The following is a 12,515-nucleotide window of genomic DNA, read 5'->3' as shown; positions in this document are numbered from 1 at the left end:
TCTCTCTCCTGCACCTCCAGCTGTTTGTCCAGAGCACTTCTGTAACCCACTTACTTACTTGTTTTAAAGTCTGTCTGTCTGCACCCACACTGGCAATCAAGTTCCTGGAGGGTAAAGCAGGCTGTTTTGTTCATCACTGTATTTCCAAATGCTTAAACATAGACAAAGGTAAAACACAGTAATTAAACACAGTAAGCTAAATAAGCCTAAGACGTTATGAACTGTGCACAGAATGCTCAAGAAAAATTTTTTGGATGCTGAGATCTTCCTGTGCAGTTGTGCTAGTTCGGTCAGTGAGTGTCCTGCTCAGGGAAGTGCTGGGCAGGTTGCTTTCTTGTGCCCCCTGGTGGTGTGGAGGTGGCAGAACCTTTCAGAGGCAGTGCCTAGTGTGCCCCACCTTTGGATGGGATTAATTTTGGTCACAAGCATAGTTGGGAGAGGTTGTCATAGGCCAGGCAGCTCCCTTTGGCCCCTTCTACACATGGCCAGTTGCCTTTGGGCTTCACCGCCGTGTGGTTGTGACATGGCTGGAGACCCTGCTCAGGATGCCAGCACCATGCTCTTGTACCTCCAAAAGGGTAAGAAGCTAAATACACATTTCGGCGGCAAGTAGCCAGCGGCAGGCATTGCTACCGCAACACCAGACAGACTCATGCGGGTGTGACCCACCTGAGCATGCTTCTCATAGACAGCTTTTCCAAAAGCACTCCTCACTCAGCTGTGGGGAGGACCTCTCCTGGTCCTGTTTCAGACCTGGAAATCCTGCAAGTTCACGCTCTCTGTTCTCAGTCTTGCAAAGCAGATGAAGTGTTTCCAGGAAGGGGTTGTGAAAAAGCAAGTCTTTGATTCCTCTTTGTTTTGACATCTCAGTTGAGTACAGCTGTGCACAGAATTCTAGTTGTGAGAAATTCTCAGATTTGTACAACTGTTCCATTTGTCCCAGACCACAGAGTTACTGCCGAGAAACCAGGCAATCCTCAGAGGATAAGGGAATAACCAGAGAAATTTCCAAAGCTGAACAACCAAGGCTTTTTTTTTTTTTTTAAAGATTTATTTATCTGAAAGGCGGAGTTAGAGATCCTCATTCTGCTCGGTCTCTCCCCAGAGGGCTGCAATGGCCAGGACTGGGCTGGTCCAAACCCAGGAGCCAGGAGCTTGTGGGTCTCCTACGTGGGTGCAGGGGTCCCTGAAGCACTTGGGCCATGTTTCACCGCTTCCCCAGGCCATCAGCAGGGAGCTGGATCGGAAGTGGAGCAGCCGGGATCCAAACCGGCACCCTTGTGGGATGCTGGCGCCGCAGGCAGTGGCTTTACCTGCGCCAGCCCCGGGCGTCTTTAGGGTGAAAGGCCCGCTGAAGGCTGGTAAATGAAAAATGCAGACATAAAGGAGATCATTAAGCGCTTACGTCACCCTATTGAATGGCAGAGGTTTCCCCTCTGCTGCTTGACTCTGCAACTGCCCTGAACTGCCGGGGCTGGGCCCTGCCAAAACCAAGGGCCAGGAGTTCCACTCTGGGGCCCTCTGTGGCCGGCAGTAGTGCAAGGCCTTCCCGGGGTGTGCATTTAGCAAGACGCTGGATCAAAAGCAGAGCTGGGATTCGAACTGGGTACTCCGTAACAGGCAAGCCACAGCCCTGCTGCTCTGCCAAATGCCTTCCCCTCCCCCCACCCTCCTGGAAGCATTTTCCTTGCTTTCTTTTCTTGGTCTGGCCCCGAACCCTCTGGCCCTTGTCCCTCCCATCCCTCATTACTTACAGGATGGTTTCTTCCTCAGCTACCGGATCACATTTGTCCCTTCAGAATACAGGTTGGAGAGAGGAGAACGGACTGTTTGCTTGTTTGCGGTTTGCAGGAGCGGCTGACCTGTGGAGCCCCGTGAGCGAAGGTGCGTGTGGTGCAGGGAAGATGTGGCTGCAGCCACAGAGGAACGCCTGTCTCCTGGACAGAACTCAGCAGCAACAATCGGAGGTCAAACCTCCACACGCTTGTGAAAACTGTTTACAGGGTAAAATGTTTATGGCCTTGACAAAAAGTAGTCTAACAGTCTGTACCCCTGCTGAGACATGAGTGAAACGTGCAACACTGGTTTTTAAAGAAAGAAACAGCAGCAGTGGTGCTGGCAGACAGGGCACACTGCTCAGGGGCGTGGCAGCAGGCGGGAGACTGGGGACGTGCAGCCCAGAGGCAGAGCGCATGCGCTGGAGACACACACGGCCACGTGGAGGCCACATAGGCTTAGATAACTGAAGGCAGGGGAGGTACTAGAGATTCTGAAGGAGGTATCTATCTAGTACCTATCTAGGAATGCTTGCTGGACCAGGGCGGGCTCTCAGCAGTTACGTGCCTGAAATGCTGAACAGTGAGCCCCAGTGAGCTGCGAAAGCCCTAAGCAGCACTGGAGCGGAGTTCACGTGAGAACGAAGCTGGGCGTGGAGCTGAGCACTCCCTCCTCCCGTGACGAAAGGCACCAGGATCGCATTCTGCACACTTGCTCCTAAGGTCACCGATTAAACACCTGACTGTCGTCTTCAGAGACGACAGTAAATGCTTCCAGTAAATGCTAAGATTTTTTTTTGTCCTGGGCAGGCCTAACGAAGGCCAGGACAGGAATGAACAGGATGATGCTTTAGGTCACAAGAGGCCCAGGGGCTGCAGACACCTGAGGGACAGGATTATTTAAAAACAAAAAAAAATGCATAACCTGGAACAGAAAAACAGTTCAAGGGAAAAACATGAACCGTCAGATAAAGGCGATATCCAATGGTTGTCGTTGTCTTCACTGGACCACCTTGGATGGAGACAACATAGGGTAGAATTTCATTCCGTTTCTTCCCAGGTGACCAAAGCATTCAGTAGAGGGCGTATCACTTGTAGGTACTTTGACTACACTTTTTTTTTCTTTTTGACAGGCAGAGTGGACAGTGAGAGAGAGAGAGAGAAAGGTCTTCCTTTGCCGTTGGTTCACCCTCCAGTGGCCGCCACGGCCAGCGCACCGCGCTTATCCGAAGGCAGGAGCCAGGTACTTCTCCTGGTCTCCCATGGGGTGCAGGGCCCAAGCACTTGGGCCATCCTCCACTGCACTCCCTGGCCACAGCAGAGAGCTGGCCTGGAAGAGGGGCAACCGGGACAGAATCCGGTGCCCCGACCGGGACTAGAACCCGGTATGCCAGTGTCACTAGGCGGAGGATTAGCCTAGTGAGCCGCGGCTCCGGCCTTCGACTACACTTTCATGGATGTGTCTTTGTGTATGTCCTTCAAAAGCAGAAACTCAGAATACAGGTCCATTTCTGTAGCTTTGAAAGGCTGCCAAAGACCTCCCACCCAGCGGTTTACTCCCCAGCTGTGCACAGCATTCAGGCGTGGCCAAGCCGGGAACCTGAGTCCCTGGGAAGCTGGGACTGGGACTTGCACCTGTGGACAGCCCCAGCATCAGCCTAACTGCAGATCCTTACTAGCATCGTTAGAAATCATTGTCAACAACGGATTTTAAGCCAGTTTCCTTGTAGAGTCTTTGACAGGGAGTGAGGACAGAAGTCACCGGAACTTCCCGAAACTCTCTTCCCTAATTTTCTCACGGACCCATGCGCATGGCCCTGTGCAGTGAGGTCTGTGGTCTGTGCGAGGTGGGAGTGCCGACAGCAGATGTTCTTCTAACCCTCGGTTAGCTGTGACGTCTTAGCCATGGGGCTGTCCTGGAATCACATGATGCGTAGCAGCCCACGGCTCCCCTTCCTCAAGCTGTGACAACCAGAAATGTCTACTGACAGTGCCACATGTTCCTTGGGGTGTAAAATCACTCTGTAAGGGAGTCACCCTGAATCTGCTGAATACAAAAGTAATTTAACAGGTTAAAGAAAAATAAAAAACCCAGGCATGAATCAAACCTCTCTAAGTACATATTAAATTGAAACCCTCTTTTAACATGAAAAGCATGCTGAAAAGGTGCTATATGTGGATCCCTTAAACAGAAATGGAAGATTATATTATTCAGAGAAAAGAAAACAAAACAGGATTGGAAGAAAACATTTATTGAATCAAAATCAATACTTTCTTTTAATATCTATAAGCCAACACTGAACTCACTTTATTCAAGAATGAACACAATGTACAAAAAAAGTATGCTTATATTATAAAAATATGTCAATTTTATCTTCTGGGTGCTAAGCAGAAGTCATTTTAAACAAAATCAAGGCAAACTTGTTCTCTAATGAAACTGCTATAATTTAGTAACACGAGTGAAAGCGGATGCTGCCCCAATCCGTGGGATCACTCTTCGTCCCGCTCCCCTCGCCTGAGCAGCTGTTAGGAACCTCGAGCCGGACCTCCGTTGATTAAATTATCTTCGATTCAGAGAGGTGTTGCTAAAGGGAGCAATGCCTCCTGGGAACCACGGCCCCACATGTGAACGGGGTTAGCCGCCTCCCTGAATAATGGCACGGGCTGCTCTACAGGGGTCGTCCCTGGGCCTGTGGGGTTACGGCAGCTGCACCACAGCAAAAGGCTGAAGCGCCCAGCCCAGGGTTCACCGTGAAACACTCTTGCGCTGCCGGCACGCACTGCTCCTTGGAGAAGCCGCAAACAGCGATGAGAATAAAGAATAAAATAAACCAGGAGCTGGGCGAAGGACAACGGCTCCTGATCCTCTTGTTTCAGGAGCAAAATGACAGGCACAACAAGTCACAACTGAAGTAGACAATCATTTCAGTGCTCATAATGCCAAAAACCCTCATCTGTCAGAGAGCTCACACCAGCAGTGCAGCTGGGCAGATCCCAGGATGCACCATGAATTAATGACAGCAGAGGAAGTGAGGTTTAGAAGTTGTTAAACTGCTTATTTCTGAAGAGTCCAATGTTTTGCCTTGACAGATTGTTTCTCTGTGCTTGGAACTGGCAGGTAGGAAGGCTCAACATGGCAAAACACAAGGATGGAGTACGCTGGTGCTCTACTCTGGGAAGATGCGGAGGAGAAATGCATTCATGTTTTGCCTGCGTCAACCTGACACTCCGCTCAGGCAGCGTTTCGCCAGCACCTGGGACTAAGGTAAGTGAAAGCAGAGGGCAACGGTTCCTCAATAGCACTGCATGAAACGTTAATCCTACCAAATACCGTGGGATAGGCCTAAATCGGACCTGGGGTTTAAGCAGAACACAAACCACTGACTGGGGCGTAACAATACTCTGGTGTAGAAAAAGAAACATTTACAGAAGTATCTGAAATACACAAAATCAGCAAAGGATAAATATATTTTGGAACCTGAGCCAAGGCTGTTTTCCCTGGCAGTGGTTCAGCCAGGTCAGTGTGCTGTTCTTGCCGACTTCCATGGCCTGCAAAACATGTACACTTCAGAGAGGCCTGGCGGAGTGCACTGGCCACAGCGCCACACACTGGACAGCGTCGTATTAAACGTAACTGAACAGGTAAAGGGAGACGCGTACACAGAGCAGTGAAGATGCTCAGAATCAGACTGGCGGAGCAGACTGCCCCACACGCAGATACAGAACCACACCTTTTCGCATTCACAGGTCCTGGCGCTCAGATAAATACCCTGACCATTTACAACAGACGAATGCTGCGAGAACGCTAGCATTGCTTTTACTGCAATTCCAACCAGACGCCACGCTGCGCCTCCACACTGGGCTGCGAGGTGCTGTAGCAGCAGCAGCATCACTAACCCAGAGCAGTGAGGACCCTTCAGCGCTGCATCCTGAGGGCTCCCAGCGAAGCGCCTGCAGAAAGCACACACAGCCCTAGTCTGTCGACGTTTCAGATAAAAAGGTCACGCCTGTGGGTCCCACCCCTTGCAAGTATGCATCCGTGGTGACAAGTTAGCAAATAACAGTGTGTCCCTGCTTACTGGGAAAATGCTAAGGCAGAGAGGGTGGAAGTGAAAGAACAATGTTTAAAATGGAGAAGAACTACAAAATGGTGTTCGCATTCACAAAGAAAAATCATGCTGCGGTCAGATCCACACTGATTAAACTGGGAAATCCAGCTACAACCCCAGAGCTCTGTCCAGGAGTCCAAAGGCATGCACGGCAGCTGAAGGGAATGCAGGGCTCGGCTGACAGAATCTTCTTGAAGCAAAACAGTAACATCTCAGCGGAGGAATCACAAGGAGGTGAACAAGCTGTCATCACACTTCTTGTTTGTAATTAAAAATAAGAGAAATGCAATCACAAGACCAAATTTAGAGAATAGTGGACAAAAAATATAGAAATTCACAATAACCTACAAACCAAAAGAAAAAAAATCAAATTACTTTCATATTCTCAGGGTTTATCATTTTAGAAAGTAGCCTTTTAATTTGTAATGTAAGAGTTCTAAATAGTACGCTGTTAACTACAGAACTACTCATGAGACAGTGCCCGTGTTCCCAGTCATAACTGCACTGCTGTTTAAAGGACACAGAAAGCAAAGCCACCTCCCCTTCCGGACATCTCAAAGGTTTTCAACTTCGTTAAAAAACACAATTTAACACTGACACGCCAACTCCTGTAACTACCTAGGACATTCCCTTGAAACACACTCAGCCAACTAAAATATTTTTGCCTTCCCCAGCGCTCCATGAAGGCTGGTGGCGCCTATGCGGGGGCCTCATCCGCCCCAGGTACTCACGGGGAGGGAAGCACGGCTATCCTGCCTTCGTGTCCACCAGCTGCATCTGCACGTTGGCAGACATGCCCCCGCCATAGCCGCCCTTGGACTGCATTTGGTTCTGAATGGAGCTAACCTAAAAATAAAGCAAATGAAAATGAGGTGCAAGGTTCCGTACAACTGAAGTGATCCTTCTGGTACCGTCTTAGCTGGTGTTTTCAGAAGGACAACTTTGGGAAACAGTAATAATCCCATAAACAGATTTCCAGTTTAAAAGGCAAATGATGAGACTGGTCACTTTAAATAACTGCAATCAACTTAAGACATCTCATAGTTGATACCTTAATTACTTAGAATAAAATCAGAACGAACAGAAACTGGACCAGCAAACGTAAGTCTTACCATCTTAATTAATACAGCCTCACAAAGTTACCAAAAAAATTCAAGTCCAAGAATCCAAAGACAGATCACAGTCCAAGTTTGTTAACACTGTTGTAAGTAGGCGAACTATTTGTCCTCTTTGCATAGCAGGCTTCTTATCTGCTCACTTTGACAAAGTCATCTGGAAGCAGAATCAAGGAGTCCAGCTAGACAGCTGGAAAGCAGTGACTAGCAGTAGCGTCTCGGAAGCGACGAGCACCACGGAGCAGGAGCCGTCACTCTGGGGGAGTAATGCGTGGCCTCAGCTCCCAGGCCAGCACACTCCACAGTCCACTCATCAACACTAAATGAGCACTTCCTGTGATACAAAGCAGGCCATGCCTGCTTCTTGGTGACCCTAAGGGAGTGCATTACGTTTAAAGAAGGAAAATGCCTGCCTGCGTTTGTGTTGCAATAAGGCAGGTTAAATATGTGCTAACAGAAGATACTAGCAAAATATAAAATGCAGTGGGACATCTAATATACAAGAAAAATACCTGAAATCTATAAGCCTGTTTTTTTTTTTTTTAATAGATTTTATTTGAGAGGTAGAGTTACAGACAGTGAGAGGGACAGACAGAAAGGTCCTCCCTCCATCGGTTCACTCCCCAAATGGCCGCAACAGCTGGAACTGTGCCGATCTGAAGCCAGGAGCTTCCTCTAGGTCTGCCATGTGGCTGCAGGGACCCAAGCACTTGGGTCATCAACCGGCACCCATATGAGATGCCAGCGCAGCAAGTGCAGGATTAACCCATGGCACCAGCCCCTCAGGCTTGTTTTTAAAAAACAGGATCTCTGGTTTTATGCCATTCTAAAAACTGAAGTATTCTTCCTCTAATCTTTCAGTGTTGAGACTCATTATCTCACTGTGACTGTGGATATATAGTATTCTGAGTTGTCTTGGGAGAACAATGTATTTGGTGGGGGGAGGGGTGGAATTACAAGTCTTCTGACCATCTAATAATACAGCTTAAGCAAAGCTATCTTCTGTGCATCGAGTCATGTCCATAATACTAGCTGCTCAGTCCTTAGCATATAAAAACTTAACAGAAATTACTTCTTTAGATAAATAGCATATCTATTTGTGGTTATTACTGCATAGGAGAACCTAATTGTATGAGTTAGGCTTCTGCGAGTAGGATTGAGACTTTTAGCAGACTCAACTGACTCAGCAGTTCCCTCCACAACAGCCTCAACTCAGCTCAGGTGGTGGAGACGGGGGAAAATGCCGAGTATTGCTTAGCAGACCACCAATTCATACATGAACTGACTACTACAAAACGACTGGGGGGCAGCGCTGTGGCGTAGTAGGCCAGAGCCTCCACCTGGGGCACCTGCTTCATTCCATGTGGACACTGGTTTGTGTCCTGGCTGCTCTTCCTCCAATCCAACTCTGTTAATGGCCTGCAGAGGACAGCTCCAGAGCTTGGGCCCCTACAACGGTGTGGGACACCCGGAAGAAACTCCTGGCTTCAGATTGGTCCAGCTCCAGCCATTGAGGCCATTTGGGGAGTGGACCAGCAGACGAAATACCTTTGGGAGACATATTAGTCTGGAAACAATGACATAACTTCCTAAAAAGTCAAGAGAAGGCTTCCTGGAGACTCGGAGCACAAGCCCCTTCTTGCTGGTCAACAGTCTCACAGTTCTCCCCTAGTGTAAGGCAGGCAAAGGAGTTATGCATACGACTGAGAGCCTTTCACTGAGACACGATGCAGAGGAGGAGTAATTCACATGTACATGAGCAAGATGTAAATTGCTACTTAACATCCAAACTAAACTTAATTCTTCCTGTATACTTTTAAAAATCTGAAGAAGAAAGTATCTGCTGCTAAGAAATTAAAATTCAACAAAACAAATTTGAAACAATTCATTCTAATTATACACCCCTAAGAACTTCAGAAGTTCATGAAAAAACGTGTGCAAAACACATTTTAAATCGGTGCATGGTTTTTCATAATATGTGCTTGTCCCATTAACTTCTTGAAGCCCCCTTGTATTATAATAACCACAGTGATTCGAGTAATACGGTCCTGTGTGATCTTTTCACTCTGTGATCCAGAAAACGAAGCTATCGAAACCAGTTTACACAAAAGCAGTCAAGTGAAACAAAGTACTCTTCCTACAGATTTAGAACAAACAAGCTGTTTCCTTTCCAGGAAGCCACAATGTCATTCCTTTGCTTACCTAGGAACTGGGGGTACAACTCTGTTGGCGGTATCCAGGATACTCACCTACCTATTTTAAAAGTCCCTGTTCTCCTGCGCTGTCTGGGGCCAAGGCTGCCTGGTCAGTGTGGGTCATAATTTGTGTTTCAAAGGCTTCTTGGCTTTCTGGTTCTGAACACTAGGGATCACCAAGGACCCATTCACTTTAGGCAAGGGGGAAAGAGGGCCGTATGCCTGTGGCTTCCTTAAGGGCAAAAGTGAGGCAACACCCAATGAGAACCCTCATTTGTGGCTTCTAATACTGCATTCTGATTTTCTCTTAAATGGTAGGGATTACAACAGTTTTGCTAAATAACTCTAAATCCTTGCACAATTCACTGAAATCTCTAATTACAACAAATATCAGATTGTCTATATTTTTAATTTTTCAAATTTTACTGCCCAAAACATCAAATTTTGCTGCCTTGCTCTAAGAGACATATATGAGAACTCAGAGTAAACTGGTAAACAATAAATACTCTAATGTTAGGTAGAAGGTAATATGTTATGAATGGAATGCAGTAAAAATGTTTGTAAAATCAGCTGTGGGGCTGGTCTTGTGGCACAGCAGGTAAAGTCACTGCCTACAACACCAGCTCATGTCTGGGCTGCTCCATTTCCAATCCAGCTTCCTGCAAATGGCCTGGAAAACAGCCTACATGTCTGCACTTTTGCCACCCACATGGGAGACCCACATAAAATGCTCCTGGCTCCAGCCTGGCCCAGCACTGCTTGTTATAGCCACCTGGGGAGTGAACCCCAATAGACAACTGTCTCTGTCTCTTTCAAACAAATAAATACTTTTTTAAAGATTATTTATTTGAAAGGCAACTTACAGTCAGAGAAAGAGAAACAGAGAGAGGAGAGAGTTATTCCATCCTCTGGTCCACTCCCCAAATGGCCGCAACAGCTAGGGCTGGGCCAGCCAGGAGCTTCTTCTGGGTCTCCCAAGTGGGTATTGCTTTCCCAGGCACATTAGCAGGGAGCTGGACCACAAGTGGAGCAGCAGGTCTTGATCTAGCACCCTTATGGGAAGCTGATGCTGCAGGCCACAGCTTTAACCCACTGAGCCACATGGCCAAAATACATAAATATATAAAGAAAAAAAAGTCAGCTGCCTGGCAAAAGTCCAACATTATTAAAAGGCTCATCTCTTGTTCCTTTTTGGTGAAGGCATGAGAATCAATGGAACTATCAACCTCCATTCTGAATTCATCCTTTTAAGTTTTAAATAATTTATTCAAGAGAAGGCCTGAAGAATTTAGTACCAAAACTAAATACATAAGTTGGCAAAGTAGGAGTGATGAGGTTTTTCATTTTTTCTCTCCTGGGCTCACTGTCTGTATTTCTATTCAATGTCTACACAGCCATTCCGCACTGTGTCTCCACAAACAGGCTTCCTACTCTGTGCCTCAAGGCTCTCGGTGCATGAGCATCAGCATACTCACTGAATTCATCCCACTGAACAGGTCTCCTGATCCTACGTGAGCCGTGTGTACAAAGTTGGTTGGCTCTCCAATCATACTTCGGTCGATCCGTCGTCGCCTTTTCTAAAATGTGGGGAACAATGTGTTGAGAAAATGATCTGACAAAAAAGTTACTCTGACAGATTTATAAACTGTGCATAAATGACTTTGCTTAATAGTACAATAAATTGATCAAGGACACAAAAATATCTAACTCTTGGACTAACACAATGACATCTTATGATAACCCACATATTTGTACAACCATTTAAGATTTCCTTTTTTTTTTTTAAGGACACAAGTATAAAATGATCATTAGTCTCCATTGTTAGTAAAAAAGCACACTGATCACAAGCTGACTTTATACCCAACTACCTCCAGGTCCATCTGCTATGCTGTCCTGTGGAGACTGTGCGATCTGGCCCTAATGTGTTCACTGTTGTTTGCTGCTCTTTCCTGGCTATGATGGGAACTCTGTTCAAACTCACCCAGCCTGGGGTTTGACTCTCAGAAATTCTGGGTGACTTTCTCAGGGTGCTCGTTCCCTGTTTCCCAGTGACTTCAGCAACCAGCAGTCCCTTTCCCACCAATATGTCCATGCACCTCACTGAACGCACCTCCTGACCCTGCTGTTCACTAAGCATGTGAGATTTTTCCACAGATACACGTTAATATCTTGGACCATCCCGAGTGTCCCATGACCCCTGAGAGACAATATTCTATTTGGGAGAGGGCCCAGGCATAGCCAGATTAGTGTCCTGAAACCAACTCTACCTCCCAGTTTCCCTTCCTCAACAGTACACTGCTACTGAAACAGCAGCTTGTCTCAAAACCAAGGCAAGTTATAAATTTGTGTAAAGCAGCTTTTAAACATAAAATTCTAATGTGCACATCTATTGGCGTGTTCACAAACCCTCAAATCTTATCAAGACAATCCCACATGGCAGAATTCTATAAAACCACACAAGCTAAAGGTGGAATGCAGGTTGGAGGCGATCAAAAGGTGAAGCCATTGTAGTTAACACAGTTATTGTTGTTGCTATGGTCATGATGGTAAAAGGCAATTGATTACTTTGATTCAACAGCAGAGAGGTAAAGAAGTGGATGAAACTGAAGAGGTGTTTAGGCTGGCGCCATGGCTCACTGGCTAATCTTCTACCTTGAGGCGCCGGCACACCGGGTTCTAGTCCCGGGCGGGGCGCTGGATTCTGTCCCGGTTGCCCCTCTTCCAGGCCAGCTCTCTGCTGTGGCCAGGGAGTGCAGTGGAGGATGGTCCAAGTGCTTGGGCCCTGCACCCCATGGGAGACCAGGAGAAGCACCTGGCTCCTGCCATCGGATCAGCACAGTGTGCCAGTCGCAGCGCACCGGCCGCGGCGGCCATTGGAGGGTGAACCAACGGCAAAGGAAGACCTTTCTCTCTGTCTCTCTCACTGTCCACTCTGCCTGCCAAAATAAATAAATAAATAAATAAATAAAAGAGGTGTTTAGTGACTAAAATCACTATCTGTTCACTGGCTGCATTTGGGAACTGACAGGGCAGCAAGAGTTGAGGGGTGTGTACAGTCCTTGAGATCTGAGTAGAGAAAGTGAAGAACCCTGGACTAACAACACCAGAACAACACCAGGTTCTAGGCAGATGATTCTGTTTAAGACACACTGAATTTAAAGACATGCGAGAGATGTTCCCAAGAGGGCAAGGTGGATATAGGGAAGCAGGGTTCTCAAAGAGATTAAATGGGAAAGGAGTCCACATTTCAAAGGTTGAGTGGAGAATTAACTCTCCAAAGGAGGCCCCATAGACAGCCTGAAAGTCAGGAGGAGGTTCAAA

General features: G+C 47.2%; 1 long non-coding RNA gene across 2 annotated transcripts in view; it reads right to left on the bottom strand.

Moving 5' to 3' along the window:
* Positions 1 to 4,011: 4,011 nt before the first annotated feature.
* The window catches only part of CDC42SE2 (CDC42 small effector 2), a 100,632-nt gene continuing 92,128 nt past the window's right edge, over positions 4,012 to 12,515 (bottom strand). The window contains exons 4-6 of one of the 2 annotated variants that reach the window (XR_007918940.2): positions 10,670 to 10,771; positions 6,616 to 6,730; positions 4,012 to 6,228 (exon numbers count right to left, since the gene is read on the bottom strand). This is a non-coding gene — a long non-coding RNA (CDC42 small effector 2). The remainder of the gene's footprint in view (positions 6,229 to 6,615; positions 6,731 to 10,669; positions 10,772 to 12,515) is intronic. The other variant, XR_007918941.2, reaches the window with a different exon arrangement.

The sequence above is a fragment of the Oryctolagus cuniculus genome, chromosome 6 (genome assembly GCF_964237555.1).
Source record: "Oryctolagus cuniculus chromosome 6, mOryCun1.1, whole genome shotgun sequence".
Classification (NCBI taxonomy): Eukaryota; Metazoa; Chordata; class Mammalia; order Lagomorpha; family Leporidae; genus Oryctolagus; species Oryctolagus cuniculus.
Note: the sequence above shows the minus strand (reverse complement) of the source record. Positions and strands in the feature narration are given on the sequence as shown.